Genomic DNA, 8,886 nt, shown 5'->3' on the forward strand with positions numbered 1-8,886 from the left:
CTTCGGCTTCCCTTCCCAAACCCGAACCAAAGACTTCCTCCGCCTTTACCTTTAATTCCGCTTCGGGTTCTTCGGCTTCCCTTCCCAAACCCGAACCAAAGACTTCCTCCGCCTTTTATCTTTAATTCCGCTTCGGGTCCGCTTCGGGTTCCCAACCCCGAACCAAAGGAGTCCACCGTCTTTCTCTACCCGAACCAAAGGAGACCCAAAGGGCTCCACCATCTCTCTCTCCCCTGAACCAAAGGGCTCTCTCTCCGCTCACCCCCGCCATCAACATCTTTCCCTCCCCGAACCAAAGATGGGGGGCGTCTTTCCTCCCCGAACCAAAGATGGGGCGTGGGGCTCACCCCGCCATCAACATCTTTCCCTCCCGAACCAAAGTTTCCCTCCCCGAACCAAAGATGGGGCGTGGGCTCACCCCGATGTTGAGTGGGGCTCACCCCGCCATCAACATCTTTCCCTCCCCGAACCAATGGGGCGTGGGGCTCACCCCGCCATCAACATCTTTCCCTCCCCGAACCAAAGATGGGGCGTCTTTCCCTCCCCGAACCAAAGATGGGGCGTGGGGCTCACCCCGCCATCAACATCTTTCCCTCCCCGAACCAAAGTTTCCCTCCCCGAACCAAAGATGGGGCGTGGGGCTCACCCCGCCAAAGTTTCCCTGGGGCTCACCCCCGAACCAAAGGACTCCACCTTATAAAACCCAGCTAGCCATCTCTGTCTCCGCTCACCAAAGACTTCCTCCGCCTTTATCTTTAATTCCGCTTCGGGTTCCCAACCCCGAACCAAAGGACTCCACCTTATAGAACCCCAGCTAGCCATCTCTCTCTCCGCTCATTTCAATAATCATCCTCTACATAGCACTACGAGATCCTCCAGAAGCACACCACGATGCGGACCGGCGGTCATCCCCACACAAACGCCCGAGGTTCCCCTGGCCTCCCTGCCCTCCACACCATTGTCGGCTTTCTTACTACCGTGCTGATCAACCTCGTCGAGGTGAAATTCCAAGGGAAAGCGTCACCATTCGAGACCCACCCTCTCGCCACCTCTCTCGCCGTCTTCTCTCTTCTGTTCTATTGCTCATTGGCCCTCGTTGTTCACCTGTCGTTGGCTCCCGATTGTTGTGCCCGAGCATTCGCCATCTTCATGATGCTCGCCGCCGCACTCTCGGTGGCGTCCCTCATGTCGTTGTTGGTCCGGAGGCCCTTTCACTCTTTCCCTTATCTCTTGTCATTAGTGTTGCTTTCCATGGCCCTCTTGTATGTTTTCGTCCACGTGTTCTGTCCTGGCCAATCGGCAGCCCCGCCACTCTTGCCTCTTACACGCCAGCATGTGAACGCTGAAGCGCCCCAGAATCGGGAATCAGTCCAGGTTGACATGACCCCAGATGTCCAATGGGGTGCCCACCACCAACACACCGACTTCCCGATCCGCAACCGTGGCTCCGGTGACAGCGGCCCGTCCGGGGCCGCCAGCGACGGTGTTCGACTTGCATATCTGCAAACACGCCCTGCAGTTCTCTCCTTGGACTCAGCATTGGTAACTCCTCAGGTGGCGACGGCGGAGGAGGGATACGGGGAGGATAGGCTCGAGATGGCCGGAGACGGAGGAGAAAGTGTAGACGGGGGAGAAGAGTGAGGTGGACCGTAGATGTGAGAGTAGGTGAGGCTATAAAGACTGTAGATGATGGGGCAAGTGAAACTCCTGTGGAGACCGTAGATTTTATCGTAGAAACTGTAGATGTGGTGCTTTAGTACCACCACACATCGCCCTACAAGGCATATATTTTTGTTACTCATTGGACACGTGTTCACATATCTTATCATTGACATTAAAGGTGTTTTTGCTTCGTGAAAAACAATTTTCCAAAATATCGTTTTCTGCATTTTCCTAATTGATTCATTTAGAAAATAAGTCAACGAAAATATTAATAGAAAATATTTTTCTTCCAAAACTTAAATTTAAAAAAAAAAGATTTTCTCTTTGAAATAACCGAAAAATATTTTTCAAAATGTTTTATGATCCTTTATTATTAAAAAAATTTCTAATTAAAAAATTTGAATTTATTATTATTATATCTTTTCTTTTCTTTTTTCTTGCTTTCTTTTTTCTTTCTTTGCGTAAACCTTAACTCCTCCTCCCCTTTCTCCTTCTCCTTTCGTCACCGCAGCCTCCTCCAACCCTGGCCCCTCCTGCGCTCCCGTTGGCTTTGCTACCTCCTCTTCCTTTTTGTCGACGTCTTCTGCACCTTCATTCTCGAATGGATTCGGCTCCACGCTGGTAGCTTTGGCGTCGATGCTCTTTGGTACTCTGTCGTTGGTCGCATCCGGAGGATCGTCGCCCTTTGGAATGGCTCAACCTGCCGCGAGCTCTGGTTCGTCGCCGTTCGCATCGAGTTCCCCTTCGCCATTGTTTGCCTCGTTGGGGAGCTCTGCTTCTCTGTTCCGTGCGCCTACGTCTTCTTCTAGTGCAAGCCCAGGTTCGTCCTTGTTTGCGACGCGTGCGCGTGCGCCTCGGGCATGGTCAAGGCTCACCGGCTTGTGCCTGTGCTTGGAGCTCGGTCGAGCTTCGGTGGACGGAATCGCTGCAGAGGGAGGTGAGTTCGTCGAAGATGGCGTTTGATGGCGGTGGACAGGAGGAAAGGGCGATGCGTTAGGTGGAGAGGCGGCTGGGAGAGAATGAAATAAAGGAAAAGAAAATTAAAAAATAAATATTTATTTAAAAATCTGATTTTTTTTTTTATCTGAAAGAAAGCAATAGGAAAAGAACGTTCAATGATATATATCAAATAAAAGAAAATTAATTTAATTCTTAAAAGTATTTTTAAGTAAATATTTTCCTTATTTATTGAATTTTCCATGAACGAACGCACTTTAACTGAAAGTCTAAACCCCACTGTACTTCTGCTCTCTCATCGCGTCGAATTGTAATTGGTTAAAGTTGACAAAACGCACAAACCATTGAATATTTCTCCTTGGAAAGTGAAACACGAATCAGGAAGAGAAATAACAATATTGCGTTGGACAACCATCAACAGCACCGGTAGGAGCTTATGATGTTGCTTTTGTTGGTGTCTAGGGAGAGCCGAATTGTATATTCAAAATATGATTAATTAATAAAATTGATTTCTTCGAGGCACGTCAACATCGAAATTCCTTCCATTCAAATACATGAGAACTCTCCGTGTCTACAAATTGGACTATATATGAAGTTAAATATTATATTGACAAAGAAAATCATAACACGATACAATTTTCCTCTCATTATGTTTCTAGGAATGGTATTAATTGGGAGTTAACTTTCAATTTGAATAACTGACGCGGCAATCACCACTCGATATATCTTTAATGACAAAAATCGATATCGGCGATCTTAGACACTTGACCGATTCCATCAATCTTGCACATTTAATAACCCACAATTTTTGTGACACAATCTCCTTTTTCCAAAAAAATGTATGTCCTGACCTAACGTATGATCGAAGATTGACCTGAGAAACCAAAGCGAGAATGGAGGCATGAGGTTGCGGAGAACCTGTGGTTTGTTGCTCGTTAAATTCATCTCATCGAAGACAATGGCAATGATAGAGGGAACACGGTTTGCTCCGGCAAATTTTCCATCTGGAATTGAGAGCCCGATTGTTCAGATGGCTAATGGCCAGAAGCCTTTTTCATGTACATCTCTCTGCCTGACTAACGTAGGACTGGAACATATGGAGGCCGGTCCGATTTAACTAGCACCTCGTGTGGAATCTGCACTTGTAGGTCAAGAGCAAGTTTGCCATAGCAGCAACAAAGTCGTGATAAACAACCTGGCGAACCATATCAGGAAGCGTCTGCTGGTTTGAAGCTCTCACTAGTCACAGCTCAAAACTAAAAACATTGCCATGTACTTGGAGATCTTGGAATGACAAGTTTAGCCTGATCAAAAATGCGAGGAGGGTTGTATAGAAATGCTACAGCAAGCCTCTCAGGGTAATGGTTCTGCAGAATATTAATACTTTCTCTTGCAGATTTGATGGGCACATTGGTACTCAAGGACCACCCTGTGAAGTCTATCAACCAAGCCATCTGTTCCTGACCCTCCGGGTGATTAAGGATGGCATTTTCTATCAAATAGACTAGATATCGCATCTGGTCGTCAAGCAATTGAGTATTCTGCAAGATTTATTGCCAAGTTAATAGGTAAGAGCAAATAAAAGCTATAGAAATTAGCAACAACAGGATGGATAAATACCTGCATTTCAGGTCTCAATATAAGAACACTCCTTCCATAACGATCATGAAAACTTGCTCTGTATACTTTTCCAGTTTCACCTTCAATAGCAACTTCTTCCTATTTTAGTAAGCATCACATTGTCAAATGGAAGCATTATTCAGCGTCCCAATAAGTACTATTGCATGTCTAACACAACCTGCTCATTAGCCATATTGTCAACTAAAACGGTTGTTGACGCCTAAAATTAGTTAGGTTTTATTTAACTTTAGTTAATTTTATTTTATCCTTTTCGGATGATAAATAAACAAAGAAAAAACGGAAAAGAAACAAAAGAGAAAAAGAAGCAGAAGCAGCCCTCACATGGGCCTTAGAGGCCCATTTCTGCCTCAGCTCGGCCCATCCGGGTCATCTTCTTTCTCCGTCTGCCTCTGCAGCGCACGCGCAGAGGGCGCGACGCCGGATGAGCGGACGGACGGCGACGCGAGTGGGGAGGGCAGCTGGCGGACAGGTGGCGGATGGGACGCCGGTTCGGCCGGCGGAGGCTGCTTGGCGCACGGGGACCGGCGGTCGAAGCTCCGTCGACCGGCCGCCCCTCGGCCTATAAATAGGCCTCCATTTCCGTCGTCGGAGACACACACGGACGCCGAGAACGATCGAAGGCTGCAAAGCTTCGAGCTTCCTGCTGAGAGACTTCAGAAGGGGAGCCGAGGACGAGCAAGCCCAGGATCTGGCCGAGAGACTTCGGAAGGGAGCCGAGGACGAGCAAGCCCGGATCCGAAGGCGAGGTAGAGAGAGAGAGGCCGCCCGAGGCTTGGGGTCCCCCGAGAGACTTCGGGGCTCGAGTTCCGGCCGGCCGTGGCGTGGTGAGCTTGGAGGGGTCCCAGAGACTTCCCGGGAGCTCGAAGGCGAGCCCGAGGGAGAGAGAAAGTAACTCGGCGCCGGATGCGGTCGGATCGGCCGTCCCAGACCCACCGCGCCGTCGTCGTCCGCCGCGGTCATCGCCAATCCGCCGCCCACACTGCGGCCCTTTAACAGCCACCACCATCCGGACGCCATCGCCACGAATGTAGTGCTACCGCCACCGCCGCCGTTGCCGTCGCCATAGTTTCCCCCTCTGCAGTCCAACCCTCGTCACTACCTTCCCCATTGTCGCCGCCGTCGTCGCCGTTGCCGCCGCCGTCGCCGTCACCGTCGTCCCATTGTTGTGCCTCGGCGCCGCGATCGGGAACCCTAGGGTTCCCGATTTTCCCAGTCGCGACCCGGTTGTTGGGTCGGACCGGATCGGGAACCGGGTAGGGATTCCGCAAATTGCGGGCGCGGCGGAAGACCCGGGTCACGATCGGGTCGGATCCGGGTAGGGTTTCGCCGGGAAGCGGGTCGTGGACCGGGTCGTTGGGCGGGCCGGGCGTCCCCCAAACGCCCGGCCACGGCGCTCGTTTTAACAAAATAAAAAAAAAATTAAAAAAAAAGATGAAAAATCCGAGTCGGGCCCGTCCGCGTTTGGGTCGCCGACCGGTCGGACCCAACCCGCGGATCCGACCCGGGTCGGTTTTATTTTATTATTTTAATATAAAATAATAAAATATTTTATTTTCAAAAATAAAAATCAAAAAGTGTTTTATTTTCAAAAAATATTAAAAAAATGTTTTAATTTCCAGAAAATCGAAAAATATTAAAAATGGTTGAAAAATGTTTTATTTTCTAAAAATATCGAGAAAAATCAAAAAATAAATTATTTTCCAAAATATCAAAAAAAATATTTAAAAATATTTTATTTTTCGAAAAATCAAAAAAATCGAAAATATTTCATATTTTCCAAAAAAAAAAAGCAAAAAGTCAAAAAAAAGCCAAAAAATGATTTATATTTTCAGAAAAAGATCCAAAAAATCAAAAATGCTTTTTATGTCCAAAAATTAGAAAAAAAGACTAAAAAATGTTTTTCCTCCCAAAATGCATGGAAAATCCCTCAAAAATCCAAAAGCCATAGGGTTTAAACAAGATTAGGTACCGAAAGGGTATTAGTGATTAACTAGTGTAATTAAGTCCCCGATCCTAATTTCTCTGGTTACGCAGGATCGAGTATTTCTCCCGATATTTCGCTTGGGTTTCTAATCAACCCACCCCAAATCGATTAGTGGCGACTCCATTTTAAAAATTGAATTACAGGTTAAAAACTTGAACCATTAAGTCGTGAATTGGTGGACTTGAGAGAGTCCGAGCTTAATAAGTTCAGCCGAGCCATTAGCCTCCTTAGGCGCTCGTACCCGATTGCGGGCGCCGAGAAAAAAGAGGTCGCGACAACGGTCTAAATGATGATTTTGGAAACAGCATGAGTGAAAAAAATATCTTGGGACACTTATTGTCCCTTGAACAATAAACTCTCCAACACCGATGCTTCATATCACTGCATCATGGCAGTCTCATAGAAGACACAGAAAATGAGAGCCATTCAATTATTGTTGACTAACAGCAATCCTACATTCGCATTCATTCACAAAATCAATTCTTCTCCATACCAGGAACTTAGTCTACGAAATAAAATTAATTATCGAGGTCAACACAATAGTTAGGGTAACAAGGATCGGGATGTCTCATCAAGTTTAACGAGCAACAGCCATCGGCATAAATTATCTATCATAATACTCGCACAGTACTCATTCACCGGGACACTTAGCCATCTTACCTAGCTAATTTCCTCAGGCTTAAAAGCTGATCTCCATTTCAGCGTCTCATCTAAAATTTTCTTTGCTTTATCTATGTTCCAGTTTCAATCTTCCAAGTATCTCCTCAAGCATGCATCATCACAATACTTCAAACTTCGCCCAGAGAGTGGTCCCATAGCTTTCTTAAGCTCATTCACCTGCATGCAAATGGACTTAAAATGTAACTGTATCTCTCCTATATTCTGGGAAGGAACATTGATTATTATTCCACAACTCTAGAAAATCAATGCATCATGAGACATTAAACACATATATGAAAGGGGTATAGATAAGGGGGTGTATTGACTGTAAAGTATTATCTGCAAAAAGGGCCAATTCATGGTTTCTCATGGCCAGAAAAACTACTGACATAGGTCAACCACATGGTCAACCATGGAAATCAGATAAATATGAGCAATCGATCAAGGAGATACACTCTAATAAATATGAGCAATCGATCAAGGAGATACACTCTACGAAATGTCCAGTCCTTACAATCGCTGTAATTTTGAAATCTTAATTACCTTAGATTCGAACTGCAGCGAGTCATCTTCCTCACTGTGGTGAGAGTTACTCCATTGATGAAACACGGTGCCTGAAGCCACAAAAATTGAAGGAATTAATAATATATCTTTAAAGAACTATTGATGGCCTACTATAGAAGTAACAACTCACACCATATAAGAACATGTACATATATTCAAAAGACTAGGAATAAGAACATATTTCCTATTGGTAAAATAGACGGGAAAATAAATTACAGAGGCAAATGGAGCCTTCGCTCTCTAGTCCCTAACAGAACAAAAAAGGAAGGGCAAGAGAACTAAGCCCTTCATTTTAAGGAAAGAACAATCTAATAATTGAGTAATGTAGATGTATTGCAATTCAACCACATTGATGCTATAGTGCAAAAAGTAAAGCCCATATATAGGATAGGCGACACTGCAACATCAACCATCAATAGTGTCATTGTGTTTGAAGATGTAAAACAATTGCAGCTCCCTCGAAGAAAACATGCCCTCAAATTCTTACTTTGTGAGATATTCATGAACTAGAACCAATGTGCACATTGCATATGCGTATCTAGACAGATTAAAAAAAAAATTCCCAAGAAAGCACTAGAAATGCTACAAGAAAAATACCAAATTTGTCTCCATCGCCGTACTGTTGGAAGCTTATGTTCTATCAGCATTCTGGTTCTCCACATCGATCACGACTCCATTGGAATCACCGTCTTCAGAATCATCAGCCACAATTCCTGATTAGCGCTACGCATGCTCTCCGCCAAAGCAGCGTCCTCTTCGCCCTCTCCATTAACCACAATCAACGGCGGCCTATCCGGCGAAGCCTTCTTGACCTGTGGCCTCCTGCTCCCAGAACTAGTAGTCATCCACACGTGAAACAAAAAAAAAAAATGAGAATCCCGAATACATGCCATGGAAACCGAGGAAATCAGCCAGCTAGCAAAGCACCTGAGGCCGCGCTGCCGCATCTTGCAAGAGGCGGGGAGAAGCCGACGGCGAGGGGCCAGGGAAGCGAAGGTCCGCGGGAAGCTCGAGTCCCTCCGACACGGCCCACTCAGCCCCTAGCTCAGCAAGCACGTGGACATCGTCGTCCTTCATCAGGATGTTCTTGATCTCGTTGAACCACGAGAGCCCCGAGTCTGGAGACGACGACGACGCGTTTGTCGAGGAGCAAGCGCCGAAGAAGCCGTCGAGGTTGATGTGTGACATCACGTCACCCTCCATATGCAACTCCAGATCCACCATCAGAACACTAGGGAAAAAAAAGGGGGGGCGAAAAAGAAGATGAAGGCGACGATGGGAGATCTCTACAAAAACATCTGATTTGCTCGCGGCGGTTCGCCGGTTGGAAAGAGGGAGGGCAGAGAGAGAGAGGGAGGTCACAGTCCTCTCGTCGGTCCCATGCGGTGGTTCACCGGTAGAAAAGAGGGAGGACAGAG

General features: G+C 46.5%; 1 pseudogene; it reads right to left on the bottom strand.

Moving 5' to 3' along the window:
- Positions 1–3,875: 3,875 nt before the first annotated feature.
- LOC104419347 lies at positions 3,876–8,142 on the bottom strand (annotated as a pseudogene).
- Between the last annotated feature and the right edge of the window lie 744 nt (positions 8,143–8,886).

The sequence above is a fragment of the Eucalyptus grandis genome, chromosome 8, assembly GCF_016545825.1.
Source record: "Eucalyptus grandis isolate ANBG69807.140 chromosome 8, ASM1654582v1, whole genome shotgun sequence".
Lineage (NCBI taxonomy): Eukaryota > Viridiplantae > Streptophyta > Magnoliopsida > Myrtales > Myrtaceae > Eucalyptus > Eucalyptus grandis.